The sequence below is a fragment of the Euprymna scolopes genome, chromosome 30 (genome assembly GCF_053919585.1).
Source record: "Euprymna scolopes isolate OS-2025 chromosome 30, ASM5391958v1, whole genome shotgun sequence".
Lineage (NCBI taxonomy): Eukaryota > Metazoa > Mollusca > Cephalopoda > Sepiida > Sepiolidae > Euprymna > Euprymna scolopes.
This window is the reverse complement of record NC_136511.1, coordinates 93,689,626-93,715,583: the sequence shown is the minus strand read 5'-3', so window position 1 is coordinate 93,715,583 and position 25,958 is coordinate 93,689,626. Positions and strand designations below refer to the sequence as shown.

General features: G+C 33.1%; 1 long non-coding RNA gene across 2 annotated transcripts in view; it reads right to left on the bottom strand.

The window, feature by feature from the left end:
* LOC145254890 (uncharacterized) overlaps window positions 1-20,168 on the bottom strand; it is a 53,527-nt gene extending 33,359 nt beyond the window's left edge. Inside the window, exon 1 of one of the 2 annotated variants that reach the window (XR_013863828.1) lies at window positions 19,583-20,168. This is a non-coding gene — a long non-coding RNA (uncharacterized LOC145254890). The other variant, XR_013863827.1, reaches the window with a different exon arrangement.
* Between the last annotated feature and the right edge of the window lie 5,790 nt (window positions 20,169-25,958).

Genomic DNA, 25,958 nt, shown 5'->3' with positions numbered 1-25,958 from the left:
AACATTGCGGCTATGGGACTGGGGTTGGAGCTTAGTTGACAAAGTGGGACCTATTAGATTAGAAACTCTTTTTTTGGACCCTATCAAAGAGGGAAATACTAGTGGTAGATACAACAGCCCAGATGTGGCAACAATACTCCATGCATGGGGGATTGGTAGCCTTGTAGAAGTATAGAATACTATCAGATGTGAGTTTTCTAACTTGATAGAGGGAACCCACCGTCTTTGCAGCAGCCTTCACAATGTACTCAATGTATTTGTTCCAGTTTATATTGCTCATGAATGTTAGGCCAAAGAGGCTGAAGGAAAAATTCTCAGGTAGAGTGTTGTCATGGATATCGATGATTGGAGAGCAAAAAAAGTAAAAATATACATTTTTTAATATGTAGTGTAGTCTCTTATAAACAATATCTCCTTCAAGGACGGTCATAAAATGTGTTTTAAATCAATATTTATTCAATAATGGCACAATTTCCCTACCTAGCAAAAATGGACGAGTTTTCCTTGGAGGAGTCTTCCTAAATTCAGATGCACGAGTAACTAAAAATTTTAAAAAAAGAATGTCTAAACCTTTTTGTAATTTCAATTTGGGGGGGGGGAGGGCAACTTAAGGAAGTAGGTCCCGTAGATGTGCCTTATTCTGAAAAATCTGAATAGTTAGGTCCTGTAACACGTAACTACCATTATTGACTCTTTGAATGAATTATTCATTATGTTTCACTTTTTCGTTATGTTTATAGTAATAAATGTTTGAAATTTCTTTGAACTTTTTCTTTCTTTAATTCTTTGAATTTTTTTTTTTTTAACTTAACTTGCTTTTATATTGTACATTTCACCATTTCATTTTTTAGTAATAAATGCTCCAGTTGCTCAGCTTGGCTAAGAGCAAAGTGTTATGTGCTACACTAAGAGTGTCAGAAGTCACCATTTAGACTCGCTATCTTTCGAATATAAATAATGTAATTTAAACCCTAATTTTTTTTTTCAATAAAAGGAGCAAAGACCAAACTTTAAAATAAAAGATTTTATTGAAAAATATACAATTTTTTTTTTTTTTTTTTTTTAAATCGGTTTTCTCCACGAAATTCAACAAATTTTAACTTAATCTAAATATAATAAATATATATAAATTCAAAAAATCACTTACCTATGTAAAATACTAATCAATGGATGCTTCCACTCTTCATTTATGAGAATTTGTCCGTATTTATATTTTATATTCCATGTATTTTTTAAATAAAAGAATTTTTTTAAGCAACCATTTGAAAAACCCGCCATTACGTAAGCATAAGCTGGTGTTTCTTGTGTTTCTTCTCGTTTTGAAATATGGATGGATGAAAGGGCTATAAAATGTAAAAACAGCACATACGCGTGAGCCGTTAAGCCTTGTGCTTGAAAAAATATAGGTCACTGTAGTTGAAAATTATCACTTTATTTATCAGTCTTGGCCTTTAAAAAAAAACATGGCGTATTTTCGATTTTATTTTTCTTCTCTCAAAGAAATACATGAGTTTTTGATTTAATATATTTTATTTCTTTTTTATGGAGTGAATATTTTTTTTTTTAAAATATCTAAAAAAAACAAAAAAACATTGAATGAAATAGAAAAAATTGTAGTAATTGTACAAAATTTTCTGCACAATATAACAAAATAAGGCTTTGCTTAAAAAAAAAAAAAAAATTCTACGTGGTTTTTAAAAAAAGGTTTTAAACTTTGTACTTTACAGGTAAATTTGCACAAAACTATTCTTTTTTTTTGTTGTTTTAAATTAGCTTATTTTATTTATATCTTCAATTTGTGATGTGTAAATTTGAGATGAGAAAATTAATTATTTTCATTTTAATAGACATTTCAAAATGGGGGGGGGGTTGAATTTTTAAAAAAAAACGTTTGTCTAGAATATTATATTCGGTTTATTGGAAAGAGCATAAAATTTCACATTGAACCTGAAAATATCGTAAAAATTGAACCAATAGAAAAATTTTGATAAGCTTTTAAATTGAAAAAATTTAACTCGTAAAATTCAATTCATTTCATTACATAAAAAAAATGGCTGCATCAACGTGCGCATGCACTTTGTAAACACTATTTTTTTTAAAATAAAAAAAATAATATTTCTATTTTTTTAAACAACTTTAATAGTTTATTTTGGAAGTGTATTCCATAAAGAAAATAAAAAATCCACTTTAAAAAGAGAAATTACAAGTTTTTTATTGTTTAATCGCAGTTTTGTGTCAGGAGCGTCAAAAATTCCCAAAAAATTCTGACACACCTAGTGCTACTGCTACACCTTTTCTGTCCTCAGTCAGTGGAGGAGAAATCCTTCTAGACTAAGGCAATTTTTATTTTTGTTCCCATCCAGAGTTCCGTTTTGGAAAGTTGGATTTCTCCACATTAAAAACCGACCTTGTGTCTTACTCTGAAGAATTTCTGTCATGCGCCATGTTCTAAGTTAACAACTAGGCACTACTTAAAAAAAAAAAAAAAAAAAAAACCGCTTTAAAATCATAAAAACACTAAAGCTTTTTCAGTTTGTTGTTTTTTTTTTGGGGGGGGGGGCGCCCTTATTATCCCAAAGAACCAGGTATGTAAACACTTTGCAATATTTTTCAATAATTATTTACAAAAAATTTTCTTTATGTTTATAATCTATTTTTTATATTAAAATTAAGAAATTATTTTCTAAAATATATTGTTTATATTGAGAAAACTATTTTTTTTTACTGCAATAAACAAGCCCGTTTATTGTTTCTCTGCATTAGAATTAAAAATTAAAATAATTGCCTAAATAATTGAATTTAGGAAAACTCGTCTCCGGAAAACTCGACCCCTTTTGCTAGGTAGGAAAACTGGTCCCTTATTTAATAAACATCGATTGAAAACACATTTTATGACCGTTTTTGAAGATATTGTCTTTAAAAGAGAATACATAACCCATAATATTTTTTAAAAAATATTTAATACTTGTTTACTGTTGTTTTAAAAAAATTTAATTAATTTTTCTAAGTTTTCGTTTTCTACCTAGCTTTGAAAGCTTTTGCTCTCTCAACTTATTTCAAAGAGTTTATTTAGTTAAAAAAAAATGTAATGTCGAGTGTTACTATGAACAAAAAATGTCCGACATGAGAGGATCACGTCTTAGGAGTCTCGATAATTGCTCAAAAATAAAAAATTAAAGAAAATATCAAGGTAGATATAGTTTTAAAAGGAGCACACCCCACCAAAAAAAAGGAAAAGAAATTCGTATATTTTTAGGTAATAATGTACATTCCATAATATTTTAAAAAATATTTTTACACGTTTATTGTTTTTAAAAAAATATGCAATATTTGTTTTAAAATATTTTGGAAGAGATCCAAAATATTAAAAATATTTTCAGTAAACTTTGAATGGAGGTTCCCAGATGGGACTATCTTTCGAATAGGGTGCCCGGAAAACTCGACCCCCTTGGCGCTTCGCTAGGTAGGAAAACTGGTCCCTTATTGAATAAATATCAATTGAAAACACATTTTATGATCGTTCTTGAAGGAGATATTGTTTTTTAAAATAAACTATAGCCCCCCCCCCCCAATATTTTTTTTGAACATTTTTACTTGTTTAATGTTGTTTTTTTTTAAATAAAATCGATTTTCTAAGTGTCCGTTTTCTACCTAACTGGCTAAGTTCTTAGTGGTTTCACTTATTTTAAAGCGTTTATTATGTTCATACAAAGTTAATTACAAATTTTTTTGTTCTTATTTTAACGATGTTTTTTGGAGTCATAAAAACAATAATAAAAAACAAAACAAAAAAATTAAAAAATAGGGAGCGATTCGATTCTTCGTTACTTTTTTGTTTTGGTTTTTTAATTATGATAGTTTTTTTGTTGTTATGTTTTCGTTTTCTCTCATACCAAATGCACTCATGCGTTATTTAAAATTATAATTTTATCAGTTATCAACATTTATTGTTGTCCTGTCAAATTTTGCAATAATTAACTAATAAATTTAAAGCGAAATATTTTTTTGGCGCGAGAGATGCCATGTGCTAACAATCTCTTGTTAACTCATTTTTATTTTTTTTAATTTTTACTTCAAAATTCTAAAATCAATCATTAAGAGAAAAAGTAATCACTAAATAAATTTATTAATCAATTTTATTGAAAACTCCGCTATCGTTTATCAAGAATCTTTTTTAATTTCATTTTTTGTTGGTTGTTTTTCGGAGGGAGATATAGTTTTCAACCCTCTCTAAATTATATTTTAAAAAATATTAAAATGTATTATTTTCTTTTTAAAACCAAATCTCCCTCAGTAATTTCTTTAATTTTCTATTTTTTAGCGATTATCAAGACCCCTAAAATGTGATATACCGGACATTATTTCACGTTCTCACGTAACACTCGACGTGTTTTTTGTTTGTTTTCTGTGTTTTTTTTCTTTACCGAATAAACGATTCCAAATAAATTAAACAACAGACAACATAGTCGGCGAAGTAGAAAAATCAATTTTACCCTTTTATAAACAACAGTAAATAAGTAAATTCTTTTTATATTAATATAAAAAAAAAAAAAAAATATGCGGTCTCGTTTATGAACATAATAAACGCTTTAAAATAAATGAAACCACTAAGAACTTAGCCAGTTAGGTAGAAAATGGACACTTGGAAAATCGATTGGTACTGGTCGCGATTAGAGTTCCCTGCCGAACACCCTAAAAAAACACTGACTTCTCCCCACGCATGAGCAAAGAACATGTTTTAGTTGCCATAGTAACTAAACGATCATGAATTTTTATCGACTTTGTTTTACTGTTTATGAATATTGAAATAAAAGACATTAAGTATACATTTATTAATAATATCTCACTTTTAATCACTTTTATCGACTTTTGTTTTACTGTTTTACTGTTTATGTGTCACTTTTATCGACTTTTTCTTTTCTTTTTTAATAGCATTTTCTTAAAATGAATATTAAAATAATTTCCCAACTTTTTTCATTTCTATGTGTTTTTAGTTTTGTGTGTTGAATGAAACTTTTTTTTTTCATTACAACACTAGTTATCGACCCCGGTTCTTTGGCTGACAAACGACATCTGTCGGCGGTTCTTGAAAATTGTTTAGTTACTTTTCTTTTTAGTTTATTTTAATTTTATAATTTATAAATTTTGAATGGTGTGAAAATAACTGTGGAATAATCGAAATTATCTCCCTTGGACTGTTAACCCTCTTTCCTCTTTTGGAATGGGAGACAAAGAAATGTAATGTAATCAAGGCCCACGCGGGCTGGAAGAGGAGTCAATAAATCCTGTCGTATTTCATATTTCTCTTTTTGTTCTGTTCTTATATTAAACCCTTCAAAACATTACATGGAGTCAGAAGTGAGATCGAGAAAAAAAAGAATTTTATATATAAAAGGAAAAAAGAAAGACATCAAAACAGCAAACAAACCCGGACAACCGAAGTAAATTACAAAAAAAAAAAAAAAAAAAAAAAAAAAGAGTTTCGTCAGAAAACTAGTAAGTTTGTTTTATTTTTACAAAAAAAAAAAAAATAAAGAAATAAAAAAAAAAAGAAAGAAATAAAATTATGGCTCAAAGAAATTTCAACGCCAATATACCGCCCCCAGCAAAAATGTCTCCGTCAGGAAATGTTGCAAACAATTGGAGGAAATTTAAACGAAATTTTTTGAATTATTCTGTGGCCAGTCGATTGCCAAACGAGGTTGATTCAGTATATCAGACTTCTGTTTTCCTTTCTATAATCGGTGAGGAATGTTTCGATATTTTTGAAGGGTTACATTTTAATTCGGAGGAGGATCGAAATAATCTTCAAAAAGTCTTGCAAAAATTTGAGGACTTCTTTGTTGGAGAAACGCATGAAGCGTACGAGTCATACAAATTTCACCTTCGAAAGCAGGAACCGGAAGAAAATATAGAAACCTATATAGCGGTTCTACGCCAGCTTGCAAAAAGTTGCAATTTTGGACAATTAACGAACTAATCTGTTCGTTAGGGATCAAGTTGTTGTTGGGGTGAAGGATGATATGTTAAGGGAAAAATTTTTAGCCGATAAAACCTTAACTCTAGATAAATGCCTGCAAATGGGTAGAGCAGTAGAGCACATGAAACCTCAAAGCAACAGTCACAAGCTATATCCTCGGCAGAACCAGATACACAAATAAACCGTGTATTTAGAAAAAATAATTTTCAGTATAATAATAAAATGACTAAAAGAAAGTGCATACGATGTGGATATTTTACTTCACACGGCAGAGATGACTGCCCAGCGATGCATGCAACATGCAATAAATGTAAAAAACTAGGACATTATGCATCGGAATGTAGAACAAAATCGGTAAGGGGAGTTGCAAAAGAAGAAAATGACTTCCTAGGGTCGATCTCATTGGGAAACATTAAAAACGGTGAAGAGGAAGGAAAAATTGACTGGCAAGCCAATATAAAGGTCACCACCGCGAAGAACAGCAGAATAGTCAACTTCAGATTGGACACAGGCGCTGATGTTACTGTAGTGCCGGACTTTAGGAAAAATTTTCCTATAATAAAGCAGACGGATAAAAGACTACATGGACCAGGTCAGAACAAGATAAAGGTGATTGGAAAAGTAGATGCTACACTTTGTTATAGAGAAAAAAATTCACTGCAAGAGTTGTACATCGTTAAGGACTTGATGGAACCATTGTTGGGTGGACCAGCAATTAAAGCTTTGAACTTGTTGAGCAAGATCAACTCTATAGAAGGCAGAGATCACCAGTACAAAAAATATTTTTCAAAAGTATTTACGGGACTAGGAAAACTGAAGCATGTTTATAAAATACATTTGGATAAGAATGCTCAACCTTTTTCAATTACAACTCCCAGACGACTAGCCATTCCTATGAAACAAAAAGTCCAGGATGAGCTGAAAAGATTAGAAAGTGAAGATATCATCCGCCCAATCGAAATGCCTACTGATTGGTGTGCTCCTATTGTAGCAGTTCCAAAGAAGGATGGTAAAATCAGACTTTGTGTTGACTTCACTAAACTTAATGAAAGTGTGAAGCGTGAACATTTCCCACTGCCTTCTTCGGACCAGTTATTAGCTCAACTTGATGGAGCCAAGATATTTAGTAAACTGGACTGCAACAGCGGATTCCATCAAATTATGTTGCATGAAGATTCTCAGAAGCTTACCACTTTTATTACGCCATTTGGAAGATATTGCTATAAGCGCCTACCATTTGGAATAAGTTCAGGCCCTGAAATTTTTCACCGCGAAATGACACACATTTTGTCAGGAATACCAGGAGTCATCTGTGACATAGATGATGTTCTTGTCAGTGGGAGAAGCCAACAGGAACATGACCGTCGTTTAAAAATAGTGCTAGAGAGAATGGAGGCAGCAGGAATAACATTAAATGATAAATGTGTATTCTCTGTTAGCAAAATTAAATTTATTGGGCAACTCATTTCCGAAGAAGGTATCCAAATAGACCCAGAGAAGATTAACGCAATCATGAACATGACCAGACCACAAAACGTGTCTGAACTTTGACGACTGCTAGGGATGGCAAATCATGTTGGTAAATTTGCTGAAAATTTAGCAGAGACCACAAAACCACTCAGAGATCTCCTGAGGAAAGACAATGCATGGATTTGGGATGAGCCTCAGGAAACTGCATTTAAAACACTAAAGAAAAATCTGAGTTCTGCACCGGTACTGCTCCATTATAGTGCTGATAAGCCAACAAAAATTTCGGCTGATGCATCTTCCTATGGCTTGGGAGGAGTATTGCTCCAGAAACAAGGGAATGACTGGAGACCTGTATTTTATGCATCGAGAGCACTTACTGAAACGGAACAGAGATATGCTCAGGTTGAGAAAGAAGATATCCGCCAGAACCCCTACAACCAACTAAGTTGCCAGACTACCCTTGGCAAAAAGTTGCAATGGATTTATTTGAATTGAATGGCCACAAATACCTCATAGTTATAGACTATTATTCAAGATGGATAGAAATATCACATCTTGAAAATACCAATGCAAGTTGTATCGTAAACCACTGCAAATCAATATTTGCTAAGTACGGTATACCTGAAATGATAATAAGTGACAATGGCCCTCAATTTATATCTAAAGATTTCCTGGAGTTTGCAAAAATCTATGGTTTTATTCACCTTACCAGCAGTCCACACCATCCTCAAGGCAATGGCGAAGCAGAACGTGCTGTTCAGACAGACAAAAATCTTTTTAAAAAGTCAAAGGATCCTTACATTGCTTTACTTAATTACCGTACTACTCCACTACAGCATGGCCAAAGCCCTGCAGAATTGTTGATGAATAGGAAACTCAGGACTCGCATTCCAGCACTTCCTCACCAAAATGAAAATTATCAACAAAGTGTCGAAAAATTCAAAGAAGCAGACGCTCGGGTCAAAATGAAACAAAAGTTGTATTTTGATAAACGTCATAGAACTAGAGAACAAACCCCTGTTACCCAAGGACAGACAGTTTGGGTGAAAACACCCAAAACGAACCTAGCCAAAGTGGTAGATACTGTTACTCCAAGATCAATCCTGGTTGAAACGGACTCAGGATTGTTTCGTAGAAACAGAAACCATCTTCGAAAAAGAAATGAGTACATCGATTTTCCTCAAATAGCTGCACCGACAGAATTATCTGTCTTACCAAATGCATCCAGAGACATTCCTGAGTGCAGCTACAATAATTTAATGGGACAAACTAACCAAACAGATGTGCAGTCAACTGTACATGAGGATATCCAATCCTTTAACTCAGAAAGTCCCAAAGTAAAATATACAAAGAGTGGTAGAAAAATTCAACCACCAGAGAAACTTTCACTATGAATTTGGGACCTGAAAGGGGGATGTGGAATAATCGAAATTATCTTCCTTGGACTGTTAACCCTCTTTCCTCTTAATTGAACTCTTTTGGAATGGGAGACAAAGAAATGTAATGTAATCGAGGCCCACGCGGGCTGGAAGAGGAGTCAATAAATCCTGTCATATTTCATATTTCTCTTTTTGTTCTGTTCTTATATTAAACCCTTCAAAACATTACAATAACATTGATTAAATAAACAAACGTATGTAAATTTATTATTCTATCACCATTTTGTGATACTAGTGCACTTATTGATCCTTGCTGAAATAACGTTATTATTTAAAAAGCCATTCTTAACATGGGAAGGGTGTTTTGTAGCTATTCTCTACTGTAACCTTACAATTGAATAAAAAAAAACGGTACTTGTGCATTTAACGAACCAGACGTAACTCAGTATTTGCTCGGCTTTGTCCGGCGCATGACGTCAACAGCCGGACATAACCGAGCGTTGCCGATTAAGCAGACGAGAATTTCGCTATCAATTGGAAGAGTGTCACAACAAACGCTTATTTGAAGAGAGTTAAAAAAAATTTGTTTTAAAGATAACTCACAAAATAATAATGAATATTATAAACCTTGCGGACCACCCCAGAGGCTGCACTAAACTTTTGCCAGCAACGGAAATTGTTGGCAGAAGAGAAAAGGTGTTTACATTTTGGCCAGGATTGTGTACTTGCAAAGAGAACAAGCCTTTCCGACGGTTACGGTTGGAGGTGTAGAAGTGTAACATGTCGTCGATGGACCACCATTAGGATTGGGACCTTCTTCTCAAAATCCCGACTAACCATCGCATGTATAATAAAAATAATATACTTATGGGCGTTCGAGATGGCATCTACAAAAAATCTCCATCGCGAATGTGGGTTACGTTCTCGCCACACAATTGTGGATTGGAAAATTTTCCTGCGTGATATATGCAGGGACTATTTTCTTAGGAGGCCCAGGCCATACGGTAGAAATCGACGAGTCCGTTTTTAACCCCAGAAAACATAACGTCGGCAGACGGTCTGGGTCTTCGGTGGATACGACTCCGCCGAAAAGGAGGGTTTCTTGGTCACTGTTCACTGTACCAAATAGGAACGCCGAAACCCTCCTTCCACTAATAAATAACAAAATCCTTGTTTCTGGCAAAAAAACTCCGTGTTCCTGCCCCCCCCCCCGCCAATGCTTTTTATTGCCCTTTTTTAGGCTTTTTCCATTTATTTGACATAAAGTGTTGCAAAAAAAAAAAAAAAAAAAAAAAAAAATTAACTTTTACGTGTTTAAGACATAGACAATGTTTTTTTTTACGTTAAAAATTGAAAAAAAAAAAAACAAACAGTTCAGACAAAAGTTTCCTATTATTTAACAAAAAAAAAAAAAACTTGTTTTATATGTATTTATTTTGAAAACAGAAAACAATTCCAAACAATAATAATAAAAAAACATAAATGAACGGTAGGTTTTTGCTTTTTACTTATTTAATTTTTTTATGTTTCTACATTTTACAATTTCATTGTACAGTTATTTTGTTGTAGCGTTGTTTTTATTTTATCGTCAACGCTCGGTTTTATCCGGCTGTTGAAGTCATCCGCCGGACAAAGCCGAGCAAATGCTGAGTTACGTCTGGTTCGTTAAATGCACAAGTACCGTTTTTTTTTTTTTTCAATTTTTAACGTAAAAAAACATTGTCTATGTCTTAAACACGTAAAAGTTAATTTTTTTTTACTTGTGCATTTAACGAACCAAACGTAACTCAGCATTTGCTCGGCTTTGTCCGGCGCATCATGACGTCAACAGCCGAATAAAACCGAGCGTTGGCGATAAAATAAAAACAACGCTACAACAAAATATCTGGCCTTTTGGTCAAGATCAAAGCGTAGTATCTTTCTTCAGATGCTGCACTTCTATTTCTTGTTCTCTTTCGGTGGAGGAGAAATCCTTTACGACTGAGACAATTTTTATTTTTGTACCTTTTCTCCACGTTAAAAAAAACGACCCTGGTGTCTAACTCTGTCCTGTGGGGAGGCATAGTAAATAGGTACAACAAAATATCTGTACAATGAAATTGTAAAATGTAGAAACATAAAATTAAATAAGTAAAAAGCAAAAACCTACCGTTCATTTATTAATATTGTTTGAAATTGTTTTCCGTTTTCAAAATAAATACATATAAAACAAGTTTTTTTGTTAAATAATAAGAAACTTTTTTTTTGTCTAAACTTTTTTTTTTTCATTTTTTAACGTAAAAACCATATTGTCTATGTCTTAAACACGTAAAAGTTATTATTTTTTTTTTTTTTTTTTTTGCAACTCTTTGTCAAATAAATGGAAAAAGCCTAAAAAAGGGGCAATAAAAAGCATGGGGGGGGGGGGCAGGAACAAGGATTATTTGTACTTTTTTTTTCGCCAGAAACAAGGACTTTTTCTTTTTGCCAGAAACAAGGATTTTTTTATTTATTTATTAGTGGAAGGAGGTTTCGGCGTTCCTATTTGGTACAGTGACCAAGAAACCCTCCTTTTCGGCGGGGTCGGGGTCGTATCCACCGAAGACCCAAACCGGTGTCAGAAGTTTGCCGACGTTGTTTTCTGCGGTTAAAAACGATTTCTATCGTATGGTCTGGGCCTCCAATCTGCCGGGGATTCCTAAGAAAATAGTCCCTGCATGGTGCCCGGAAAACTCGTCCTGGGAAAACTCGTCTCGGGAAAACTCGTCCCCTTTCGCTAGGTAGGAAAACTGGTCCCTTATTGAATAAATATCGATTGAAAACACATTTTATGATCGTTCTTGAAGGAGATATTGTTTTTTTTTTTTAAATAGACTATAGCCCCCCCCCCATAATATTTTTAAAAAAATATTTTACTTGTTTAATGTTTTTTTGTTTTTTTTTTTAAATAAAATCGATTTTCTAAGTGTCCGTTTTCTACCTAACTGGCTAAGTTCTTAGTGGTTTCACTTATTTTAAAGCGTTTATTATGTTCATAAACGAGACCGCATATTTTTTATACGGTGCCGGGAAAACTCGTCCCGGGAAAACTCGTCCCCTTTCGCTAGGTAGGAAAACTGGTCCCTTATTGAATAAATATCGATTGAAAACACATTTTATAATCGTTCTTGATGGAGATATTGTTTTTTAAAATAAACTATAGCCCCCCCCCATAATATTTTTTTTAAAATATTTTTACTTGTTTAATGTTTTTTTGTGTTTTTAATAAAAGCGTTTATTATGTTCATAAACGAGACCGCATATTTTTTTTTATATTAATATAAAAATAATTTACTTATATACTGTTAGTGTTTCTTATAAAAGGGTAAAATCGATTTTTCTACCTCGCCGACTATGTTGTTTATTTAATTTATTTGGAATCGTTTATTTGGTAAAGGAAAAAAAAACAGAAAACAAACAAAAAACATGTCGGTCGAGTGTTACGGGAGAACGAGAAATAATCCCTGGTATATCACATCTTAGGGGGTCTTGATAATCGCTAAAAAAATAGAAAATTACAGAAATTACTGAGGGAGATTTGGTTTTAAAAAGAAAATAATAAATTTTAATATTTTTTAAAATATAATTTAGAGAGAGAGAGGGGGGGGGAATAAAACCTCCCTTCGAAAAGCAGCCAACAAAAAATGAAATTAAAAAGATTCTTGATAAACGATAGCGGAGTTTTCAATAAAATTGATTAATAAATTTATTTAGTGATTACTTTCTCTCTTAATGATTGATTTTAGAATTTTGAAGTAAAAATTAAAAAAATTAAAAATGAGTTAACGAGAGATTGTTAGCACATGGCATCTCTCGCGCCAAAAAAATATTTCGCTTTTAATTTATTAGTTAATTTTTGCAAAATTTGACAGGACGACAATAAATGTTGATAATTGATAAAATCATAATTTTAAATAACGCATGAGTGCATTTGGTATGACAGGAAACAAAAACATAACAACAAAAAACTATCATAATTAAAAAACAAAACCAAAAGCGTAACGAAGAATCGAATCGCTCCCTGTTTTTTAATTTTTGGGTTTTGTTTTTTTTATTGTTTTTATGACTCCAAAAAACATCGTTAAAATAAGAACAAAAAAAATTTGTAATTAACTTTGTATGAACATAATAAACGCTTTAAAATAAGTTAAATCACTAAGAACTTAGCCAGTTAGGTAGAAAACGGACACTTAGAAAATCGATTTTATTTAAAAAAAAAAAAAAAAAAAAAACATTAAACAAGTAAAAATATTTTTAAAAAAATATTAGGGGGGGGCTATAGTTTATTTTAAAAAACAATATCTCCTTCAAGAACGATCATAAAATGTGTTTTCAATCGATATTTATTCAATAAGGGACCAGTTTTCCTACCTAGCGAAAGAGACGAGTTTTCCCGAGACGAGTTTTCCGGAGACGAGTTTTCCCGGGACGAGTTTTCCCGGGACGAGTTTTCCTAAATTCTTTTTATACTAATATAAAAAGAATTTACTTATTTACTGTTATAAAAGGGTAAAATCGAGTTTTCTACTTCGCCGACTATGTTGTGTGTTGTTTAATTTATTTGGAATCGTTTATTCGGTAAAGAAAAAAAAAACACAGAAAACAAACAAAAAAACATTTGGAGTGTTACGGGAGAACGAGAAATAATATCCGGTATATCACATCTTAAGAGTCTTGATAATCGCTAAAAAATAGAAGATTAAAGATATTACTGAGGGAGATTTGGTTTTAAAAAGAAAATAATAAATTTTAGGGTTGTATTACTGTACACATAGATTCGAAAAAGTTGTCAAAAAAACAAATATATAACAAATAAATGTTATCAAAGGCAAGATAAGTTACTTTCCTACCAAACTGGATATATTTTTTGTGTTTTTATTCAATGTAACATGTTTATTAAGCTCGAAAAACAGTGTTTACCGATGTATTGAACAATTCAAAATAGCGGCCGACTCTCTCTTAAACGCGGTAAGTTCGGGAAAAGGTGTTATAAATAATAAACTAGACGAAATACTATAAAAAAAAACACCGAATATATGTCAACATATGTCACGGTAATATATATTGAGCGAATTTCTAACAGGATTTTGTCTAGTTTATTATTTATAACACCTTTTCCCGAACTTACCCTGTTTAAGAGAGAGTCGGCCGCCATTTTGAATTTTCCAATACATCGGTAAACACTGCATGTTTTTCGAGCTGAATAAACATGTTAAATTGAATAAAAACACGAGAATTATATCCAGTTTGGTAGAAAAGTAACTTATCTTGCCTTTGATAACATTTATTTGTTATATATTTGTTTTTTAACTACTTTTTCGAATCTATGTGTACAGCAATACAAACCCAAATTTTAATATTTTTTAAAATATAATTTAGAGAGGGGGGTGGTAAAACTATATCTCCCTCCGAAAAACAACCAACAAAAAAATGAAATTAAAAAGATTCTTGATAAACGATAGCGGAGTTTTCAATCAAATTGATTAATAAATTTATTTAGTGATTACTTTTTCTCTGAATGATTGATTTTAGAATTTTGAAGTAAAAATTAAAAATGAGTTAACGAGAGATTGTTAGCACATGGCATCTCTCGCGCCAAAAAAATATTTCGCTTTTAATTTATTAGTTAATTTTTGCAAAATTTTACAGGACGACAATAAATGTTGATAATTGATAAAATTATAATTTTAAATAACGCATGAGTGCATTTGGTATGAGAGAAAACGAAAACATAACAAAAAACTATCATAATTAAAAAACCAAAACAAAAAAGTAACGCTCCCAGTTTTTAATTTTTTTGTTTTGTTTTTTATTATTGTTTTTATGACTCCAAAAAACATCGTTAAAATAAGAACCAAAAAAATTGTAATTAACTTTGTATGAACATAATAAACGCTTTAAAATAAGTGAAACCACTAAGAACTTAGCCAGTTAGGTAGAAAAAAAAAAAAAAAAACATTAAACAAATAAAAATATTTTTTTAAAAATATTAGGGGGGGGGGGGCTATAGTCTATTTTAAAAAGCAATATCTCCAAGAACGATCATAAAATGTGTTTTCAATCGATATTTATTCAATAAGGGACCAGTTTTCCTACCTAGCGAAAGGGGACGAGTTTTCCGGAGACGAGTTTTCCGGAGACGAGTTTTCCGGAGACGAGTTTTCCCGGGACGAGTTTTCCCGGGACGAGTTTTCCTGAGTTTTCCTAAATTCTCCCTGCATATATCACGCAGGAAAATCTTCCAATCCACAATTGTGTGGCGAGAACGTAACCAACATTCGGAATGGAGATTTTGTTGTAGATGCCATCTCGAACGCCCATACATGCGATGGTTAGTCGGGATTTTGAGAAGGTTCCAATCCTAATGGTGGTCCATCCATCACTCCATCGACGACATGTTACATTGTTACACTTCTACACCTCCAACCGTAACCGTCGGAAAGGCTTGTTCTCTTTGCAAGTACACAATCCTGGCCAAAAATGTAAACACCTTTTCTCTTCTGCCAACAACTTCCGTTGCTGGCAAAAGTTTAGTGCAGCCTCTGGGGTCTGGGGCTAGTCCGCAAGGTTTGTAATATTCATTATTATTTCGTCGGTTATCTTTTTAAAACAAATTTTTTTTTAGCTCTCTTAAAATAAGCATTTCTTGAGTTGTGACACTCTTCCAATTGATAGCGAAATTCTCGTCTGCTTAATCGGCAACGCTCGGTTATATCCGGCTGTTGACGTCATGCGCCGGACAAAGCCGGGCAAATGCTGAGTTACGTATGGTTCGTTAAATGCACAAGTACCATATTATTAATAAATGTGTAGTAATATCGTCTTTTATTTCAATATTCATAAACAGTAAAACAAAGTCGATAAAAATTCATGATCGTTTAGTTACTATGGCAACTAAAACATGTCCTTCCTTTGCTCATGCGTGGGGAGAAGTCAGTGTTTTTTTAGGGTGTTCGGCAGGGAACTCTAATCGCGACCAGTACCAATCGATTTTATTTTTAAAAAAAAATTAAAAAAACTTTAAACAAGTAAAAATATTTTTAAAAAATATTATGTGGGGCTAAAAACAATATCTCCTTTAAGAACGATCATAAAATGTGTTTTCAATCGATATTTATTCAATAAGGGACCAGTTTTCCTACCTAGCGAAAGGGGACGAGTTTTCCCCCGAGACGAGTTTTCCTAAATTCTTCGAATAGAAATCCGAAACTTTGTCGTCTATGTGACTAAATTGTTAAAAAGAATATTAATTATTTATTGAAAGGATAAATAATAACGAAAAAAAAAAAAAAAAAAGAATATAAGAGAATGAAACAAGATTGGAGTTTGTATTACTGTACACACAGATTCAAAAAGTTTTCAAAAAAAAAAATAAATAAATATATATAACAAATAAATGTTATCAAAGGCAAGATAACTGGATGATTTTCTAGTGTTTTTATTTAATGTAACCTGTTTATTCAGCTCGAAAAACATTCAGTGTTTACCGATGAATTGGAAAATTAAAAATGGCGCCCGACTCTTTCACATGGTAAGTTTGGGGAAAAGAGTTAAAAATAAAAAAACTAGACCAACTACTGTTAGAAACTTGCTCTGTATATGTTACTGTGACATAGGCTGACATATATTCGGTGGGTTTTTAACAGTATTTTGTATATTTGTTTTATTTTTAACTCCTCTTTGAGACGGTAAGTTTGAGAAAAGGAGTTAAAAATAAAAAATATGCAAAATACTGTTAAAAACCCACCGAATATATGTCAGCCTATGTTACAGTAACATATATTGAGCCAGTTTCTAGCAGTATTTTGTCTAGTTTTTTTTTTTATTATTTATAACTACTTTTCTCAGATTGTTTCAGAGTTTTCTCTAAAAGGAAATTTAACGAAGGGTTTCTAGAGCTCAAATGAATTTTAATTCCTAATATAAATTCAAAGAAAAAGAATATTAAAGGCTATATTTAGCTATTTAGGCTTTGTTTTTCAGCATTTTTCCCTTTCAGATTCTTAACAAATTTTTGCTGAGAAAAGGGCGCCAGATTGCAAGATTTCCAAAAAGAACCCAAAGGAACTATTTTCAATAGACTTTCGCCAAATTTCAAGAAGACAAGAAAAAAAAAAAAAGAACTCTTTTATTGTTTGCATCCTTTATTATAAAGTTTTGTTTTAAAGCCCCCCCCCCCAAAAAAAAAAAGAAAAAAATGTCTGCTTCTTAAAAAAAAGAGAGAAAAGAACAAAGCAAAGAAAACGTTCGCTGCATTGATCCAGAACTGTTTTTTTTTTCTGTAAAAAGCTTAAACTGTGAGTAGTTTCTTTTTTTTTTTATTCTTATTTATTTTTATTATTATTTTTTTATAGTCTATTATTGGGCCGAAAATGAAGTCGGTTACATGGAAAATCTGCAAAAAAACAATATAACGTACGTACTTGTCATTGCATGTACATGTCATATTCCAAAAATCACCTAAATCGATCAAGTAGTTTTTTTTTTATTTAAGAAAATCAAATATTAAAGCACAGTTAATCGAGAATAAGTCGAGCGCCATGTTGGATCGACACTATGTCAGCTAACGCCACCTAACAGCCAAATGCGATCCACGGATCAAAGAAGGGGGAGATAATCGCCTTTTTTTCATGTCCGCTTAAAGTCTATTTAAAAAAAACTGATTCGGACATGAAATCAGTATTTGAAATTATTAATTTGTTGACTCTTAGGAAAAGAAGTCGTTGTCTTATTTTATCAATTTATATTTTTTTTTCATTCCAAATAAATAACTGATTCGGACATTTTATTTCAAATAAATAACTGAATCGGACATTCCTAAAAAGGAAAAGAAGTCGTTATTGTTACTTTATTAATTTGTATTTGTAATAGGAAAAAGTTTGTTTTCGGCATTTCAGGAAAAAAAATAAAAAATAAATATATCAATTATCTCCCCCTTCTTTGATCCGTGGATCGCATTTGGCTGTTAGGTGGCGTTAGCTGACATAGTGTCGATCCAACATGGCGCTCGACTTATTCTCGATTAACTGTGCTTTAATATTTGATTTTCTTAAATAAAAAAAAACTACTTGATCGATTTACGTGATTTTTGGAATATGACATGTACATGCAATGACAAGTACGTACGTTATATTGTTTTTTTGCAGATTTTCCATGTAACCGACTTCATTTTCGGCCCAATAATAGACTTGCACCAAAAAATCAAGTAAAAAATAGTTTTCTCAATATATGTTCACATTTTGTTTTGAAGTAAAATTAAGAAATTAATTTTAAAAATATTGCTTATATCAATTCATTCAAAAGGGTTACTTTGGGGGTGTGGGGTGTAATTTGCGCCGGAAGTTATATTTGTTTATAGCACCCACCCAGCCACTGGTTACACGCGCCAAGGAACATTTGCCAACAACGGAGATAATGTAAGTTGTCAGCGACCTCAATTACCTAAAACAAACAAATTAGAGTGGTCGGTATTCTGTAGTAGCGTATCTGGATATTTACCAAGAATTGTTTTGAAAAAAAAAAAAAAAAATGTCTTTCCGAGATTATTAATGATATTCCAACTTCACCCCCCCCCCCTAAAAAAAAAAAACTGATTTGTCCGCCACAAAAAAAGGGTCTTTCCGACATCCCCTTCCCCCGCAAAGTTGTTTTATTTTTCGGTATTATTTTACTTTAAGGCCCGTCTCACGTTCGTATAGAAGAAAATGTTTTTTTTGTAGATTTCAGTGTGCTGAAAAAGAATATGAAAACCGTTTCCGTCGGAAATTTACCGTTTGCATGGTATGAACCTCGGAATGTTGGAAACATAAGCGAGCTTTTTCAATAGCGGAATCGCGCGCGCAGTCGCGTATCTGACGGCGTTTTCACAGAGCAATGTAATGTTTGGCGGAAAATTTCAAAGTAGATGAAAAACAAGAAAAATAGGTATTATTATACAAACACCGTGACAGGGTTAGGGTTAATTCGCTGTCACGGTGTTTGTATAGTTTTACCGATTTTTCTAAGTTTTCGTTTTCTACCTAACTTTGTAAGTTTTTGGTGTTTAAACTTATTTTAAAGAGTTTATTTAATTAAAAAGAAATAACAAAAAATGTCCGAAAATTAAAGAAAATACTGAGGTAGATATAGTTTTAAAACGAGCCTCCCCCACCTCCAAAAGAAAATAAATTTGTATACTTAAGTAATACACATGTGTCCCCGAAATGACTTTTAAACGATACCCTCAGCTCGAAAAACATACAGTGTTTACTGATGTACCTATTTACTATGCCTCCCCACGGGACAGAGTTAGACACCAGGGTCGTTTTTTAACGTGGAGAAAAGGTACAAAAATAAAAATTGTCTCAGTCGTGAAGGATTTCTCCTTCACCGAAAGAGAACAAGAAATAGAAGTGCAGCATCTGAAGAACAGATACTACACTTTGATCTTGTCCCGCAGGCCAAGCTCATTATTGTATTACAGTGTTTACTGATGTATTGGAAAATTCAAAATGGCAGCCGACTCTCTCTTTGATGCGGTAAGTTTGAGAAAATGGGTTTGTATTACTGTACATATAGATTCGAAAAAGTTGTCAAAAAACAAATATATAACAAATAAATGTTATCAAAGAAACAAAAAACATACAAACCTTTAATTAAGCTTGGAAATACGATTTAAAAAATAGCGCGGATCAGTAAGTGCATTAGCACCAGTCTTTTTTTAAATATATTATGGGAAATGAGAAAAACATCTTACCTTTATGAGTTAGTAAAGTCGTCTGCGAAGTGCAAAGGATCACGGGAAAAGAAAATAAAGATTGTAAAGAATTTTTAAAGTTTTCTGTAATAACAGAAAACTTTTAAAAAATCTTTAATTCTTCTTATTGTTTAAATATTTCGAAAAAGATTATTTTGTCTTCCGCCTCCTTCATAATTATGATTGTCATTATTGAAGTAAATTTGATATACTTGAATTTAATTAAAAATAGTTCAAATAAAATCTAGTAGAGATGAAGAAAAAACGGGTTCTTCGATATGATAGGAGCGCTTCGCTTCGAAAATGATTTTTTTGGCATTTGTGTAATTTTTGAAGACAATTTTTTTTCATTTTCGAAGGCGTCTACTCGGAAAATACATTTGAAGGCGTCTACTCGGAGATACATAACTGTTCAAAACTATTAATAAATGTTAATGATTATTTTTATTTATTATGAAATAAATTTGCAATTTACAAATTGCAAATTTATTTCATAATAAATAAACGTTCGTATTTTTTAAAAAATACATTTTCATGAATTTAGGAAGATTCGTCCATGTTTGCTAGATAGGAAAATTGAGCATTTAGGAAAACTCGTCTCTGGAAAACTCGTACCCGGAAAACTTGTCCCCTTTTGCTAGGTAGGAAAACTGGTCCTTTATTGAATAAATATCGATTGAAAACACATTTTATGACCGTTCTTGAAGAAGATATTGTCTTTAAAAGAGAATACACATCCCATAATATTTTTTAAAAATATTTTTACTTGTTTACTGTTGTTTTAAAAAAAAATTAATTTTTCTAAGTTTTAGTTTTCTATAGGCACCGCCAAAAATGGCCGCAAAATCAAGTTGTTGTTGTTTTTTAAAACTAAATTACATTTATTAAAATCCATTATTTCTGAGTAACTTTTTTTTTCCAGAAAGATAAAACCCTGAATTTTATCATATAGTAAACAGAATAATCTAAAACTTTTTCTACTATTTTTAATTAAATTTTAAATGTTAAATTTTCCCAAAAAGTTAACAATTGACATTTTTTGTCTTGCACAAAAAACGTACTTAAATATTTAAAAAAAAAAAAAAAAAAAAAGAAGGTTTTTGAAATAATTTATTTATTTATTTATTGTCTAACTAAGATTTAGGATGATTTTCTAAGAGAATATGCAAAAATATTATAAGTACCTGAATTTCAAATAATTCCACTTATTCATATAGGTAACCAGATATTTCGCGTCGATGTAGAGTCTAGATCGACTCTGTTTGCGTTTGATAAGGAGAAAACTATGGAAGACCAAACAGGCCAAAAAAACTTATTTTTCAGTGACGAAAATTTCAATGTATTATTAAGCTGAGGCTGGCCAATACCAGATGGGTGACCATTTGTATGAGTTTGGTTTTTAATGTGTATGTGTGTGGGGGCCAGGCTCCCCAAAATGGGGGGGGGGCAATTTAAAGCTGAATAAAAAAAATTATTTCAGCGCGTTTGGTCCACCGTAGTCGAAAGGCGGCAAACGTTTTCAAACGGGATCGAAAAAAATGATGCTATTTTTAACACAAAGGGCACAATATTTATCGAATTTTTTTTTTTTTTTTGTATCGATTATTCAAAGCATGCCCTGTTTAATAATGGTCATGCATTATTCGGCTCGCTAAAAAAAAATTGTTAATTTATTTATCAAAAATTTTAAAATGGCTTTTTTCGTATAAATATTTAAAAAAAAATTTTTTTTTGTTTTGCTTAACTTAAATTAATTATTTTACTTAACATATTCACCGAATTTCACACTTCAAAACTCAAAAGCGGGATAATTAAACACAATCGAAGTTCTGATATTCAGACGTCAAAATAAGGTATGCAAACAAGTTTTTTTTTTTTTTAAATCTATAATTCTGTCCCTTACAACAACACAATATGTTTTGTTCAGTTTCAGATGATTATTTTAGCATATTTTTTTCTACCTAGCTTTGAAAGTTTTGGTCTTTCAACTTATTTTAAAGAGTTTATTTAGTTTAAAAAAAAAAAAAAAAGTAATGTAGAGTGTTCCTTATGAACAAAAATATCCGATATAAGAGGATTACATCTTAGGAGGATAATTATTCAAAAATAGAAAATTAAAGAAAATATTAAGGTAGATATAGTTTTAAAACGAGCCCCCCCCCCTCCAAAAGAAAATAAATTTGTATATTTTCAGGTATTACACATAATGCACATCCCATAATATTTTTTAAAATATTTTTACATGTTTATTGTTTTAAAAAAATTAAATTGATTTTTCTAAGTTTTCGTTTTCTACCTAGCTTTGTAAGTTTTGGTGTTTAAGAGTTTATTTAATTAAAAAGAAATAACAAGTAATGTCAGACTCGACATTAAATAATTTTTAACAAAAAATGTCCGAAAATTAAAGAAAATACTGAGGTAGATATAGTTTTAAAACGAGCCTTCTCCACCTCTAAAAGAAAATAAATTTGTATATTTTTAAGTACTGCACAAAAGTGCCCCCGAAATGACTTTTAAACGATACCCTCCCCTCCCGATGTTAAGAATGGCTTTCGAAATAATAATGTTATTATTTCAGCAGCGCGGTACCAAAATTACATAAGACCGTGTTTTCTTTTTTGTTGTTTTGTAATAACAAGAATTATTTAAACTGAATTAATTTTTCTAAATAAAATAATTGCTTTCTTTGATAATACGTGTTTTCTTTCTTTATTTTTGTTTCGTAATGATACAAAAAGTGTTAAAACTAGAGTATTTTTTAAATAAATATTTGGTTTCGTTTTTCGTATCTTGACTCCGTGATCAAGTTTATTTTTTTTTAAGCAAGAGTTAAAAATTTTAAACATTATGGAGGTGCAATTGTTTTTAAAAGAGACTATGCACCTCAGGTGCATAGTCTCTTTTAAAAACAATATCTCCTTCAAGAACAGTAATAAAATGTGTTTTCAATCGATATTTATTCAATAAGGGACCAGTTTTCCTACCTAGTAAAAAGGGGGGAGGAGTTTTTTTGGGTACGAGTTTTCCGGGGACGAGTTTTCCGGGTACCAATTGAGCCATTATTGAATAAATATCGATTGAAAACACATTTTATGGCCGTTTTTGAAGGAGATATTATTATTTTTAAAAGAGACTACACAATCATCCAAATATTAAAAAAAAATTTTTTTAATTATTTACTGTTGTTTTAGTGTTCGTTTTCTACATAGCTGGATAAGTTTTTAGTGTTTTAACTTATTTTAAGGCGTTTATTCAGTTCACTACACCCTCATAATATTTTTTTTTAATATTTTTACTTAATTAGGAAAAAATTTACTTTAAGGCGCGTATAGAAAAATTATGCAGAAAATTTACTGCTATGTGCAATGACGGTTATCCGCGGGTTATAGTGTTGCGGGGGCCGGTTATCCGGAGACAATCGACCCTACAACTAACAAAATAGACACAGGCAAAAGGTAAACAGCATAAAGGCAAAGAAGAATGGTTGTTTGGTTAAAGACGAGGGTTCGCCTTTTATTTTTGAATAGAAGAAGCATAAATCGTTCAATCTGGGTGCTGGTCGCCTGGAAGGTCGCACGTCACTGGAGGCAAGGTCTGGAGGTCCGGACTGGTATTCTGGATGTAGTGTGGTTCAAAGGGCACTCGCTGGGTATGGAATGGTCAGCTGGGCGTCAAGACGATCCGGAACGAAGGGTGAACACTGAGAGCTTGGGAGGTCAGTGTTAAGGAACAGACAACACTGCGAACGGAGGGATCAGTGTCTAGGAACGGACGACCGGTAGGGAGCCAGATTGCGAACCAGAGGAACAATAGCGAGCGAGGTAGCGGACCAGAGGTGCAAGGCGCAAGCGAGGTAGCGGACCAGAGGTGCAAGCGGTGTAGCGGACCAGAGGCGCAAGCGAGGTAGCAGGCGGGAGGTGCAGTGCAGGAAGCTGAGGCTGCAGGCAGGAGATGCAGGAAGCTGGATGCTGCGGGCAGGAGATGCTAACAGTAAACAAAGTGGTAGGTCTTTCGTAGGAACCTAGCCCTGAAAAGGGCTCTTTGAATTACTGCTGTAGCTGCATCGGCGCTGGTTCTGGAGTGGTTATGAGGAGGGCTAACAGAGTAAACAAAGTGGTAGGTCTTTCGTAGGAACCTAGCCCTGAAAAGGGCTCTTTGAATTACTGCTGTTGCTGGTTCTGGTTCTGGGGTGTTTCCTGACCGCTGCTGCTACCGCATGAGATCCTTCGGCTAGTGAGTGGATCTCCAATTCAGGGGACTCGTAGCCCCCTAGCCGGCTTGGTTTTTTTGGTCGAGAGGCGCTTTCTTTGTGGAGACAGGGTGTTACAAGTGACGTCGCTCTCGGAAAATGAATAAATGAAGGTCATTAATTCCAGACGAAATTTTTACAAATCAAACTTAGTTTAGAAGTTTGAGAGTTGTATTTTAATTCATTCCGTCTGAAACAAAAAGACAATCATTCAGCTATATATCATAAAAGATTAATTTTTATGTGTATTTCCTTTCACAGCGAGGAATGTGGGGGAAAGGAGACATCAGTAGGTCAGCAGCTGGCCTTGCCTTTTAGGTGAGGCTATTCGTCCACTCTCCTTTCTTTTCTTCAGTCGCTCATGCTAGAAATGACGCGTGCTTAAAAACGGTGGAGTGGGGGAAGGTGGAAAAGGTAGTTTTTCTTGCCCCCACGACAATAGTTACCAATGTTATATCACATATCCCTCCATATTTACATTAATAAACCAGAAACCAGCAGGAGCAGCGACAGTGATAATAATGGCGACGCTAAGACAAAGCGATACAACGCAAATGAACACACTAAACATCAAAACAACCTTAAAGCCCATTTTTTTATGTACACACATAAACGGAATAACTCGCATCTCACCTCAACAAAGAAAACCGCCAGAAGAAGCCACACATCAAAAGAAAAATCAAAACACAAACATCACAGTAGACGCAACTCCAGCACCATATAAACACGATGAATTATTTCACAAAACACTGCAACAGTACAACACCTACTAGAACACATTCACAACTTTCTTAGCTTTAAATTGATATATCACATGTATACAAACACCAAACATACGACTCCCTACAATACATTAAAACACAAAAAAACAAACACAAATAAAAAGCAAAAACGCTGACCAATGATAAAACCCATCTTTTGTTTACTATTACATCCGCATCGCGAGTATCAAAATTACAGCGTTTTTGACAAACCAGCAGACCGGCCCCTGCGTGTCAGTCGTGAATCTTGCTCCATCAGCAGCTAGCAGCAGTTAATCCCTCGCCAGCGGCACCAGCTACTGAAATTACTGCATCACAGCCGCTGCCACACTCATGATACTGGACAGCAAGCCTTGAAGATCACCCCTCTGCTGCCACCAGGTCACCACAGCTCACCAGCTGACGAGGTTTGCCTGTCAATAGCAGGAGCCACTGTCATCAACTCTCCACAGCGACACCTACTATTAGGATTACTCCTCTTCCGCCATCACCGCACCTATATCCCAGACACCAGAACACTAAGCCACATTTCTGTTATTGCCGCCACCGCACACCCATTCCAGACGCCAGAACACACAAGCCACGTTCCTGCCATCGCCGCTCCTCACCTCAGCCTGACAATAACTTAGATTGTCGCAGAGTTCATATTAACACCCAACTAGCATTCCTACCGACACCCTGCCACCGTCGAATTATCCTGACACACCAAATAGTTTGTTTTGCGATAGTTTTAACTTTAAATAAAAAGTTTAAACTCAACCTTTCATTTGTCACTTTCTTGCTTCCATATGCTCAGTTTTGTAATATAACAAATTGGTGGCAGAGCATTTAGCAAGAGAAATATGGATAACTATACAGGTTTCACACAATCTGAACCGTTTACGCTAATTAAGGAGCAAAAACAGCTTCTATTCAACCTAATTACCGGACCCACACAGCCATCCGAAAATGTACTCCAGGAAATTCAACTCGACATAGATGCCATGACAACTGCCTTAAAATCAGCAGTGATAACAACCACCACAGCTCAGGCTAACAGCAATTATAAATTCCTCATGCGTCAACAAACAATTCAAGATGCTATTAGACAGCAAAAGGCCTTCCGCCCAGGAAACGACTTAAATTAATTTATTCCTACATTAAACAAAATATATATGATTCACATCGCACCAGAGCTAGCAACTTACCCTAGCTTGGAAGGCAAATTAGTCAAGTCCGCAAAAGACTTTTGGACCAAGTCATATTCCAACAGATGCTCAACTCTAAACAAGACACAGCCACCTTCATTCTTCTAAAGGAATATCTCCTAGCAACCCACAGCAGCCAGATGACGACTTTTCAGCACTTAAGCCGAGCCTGGGATCTA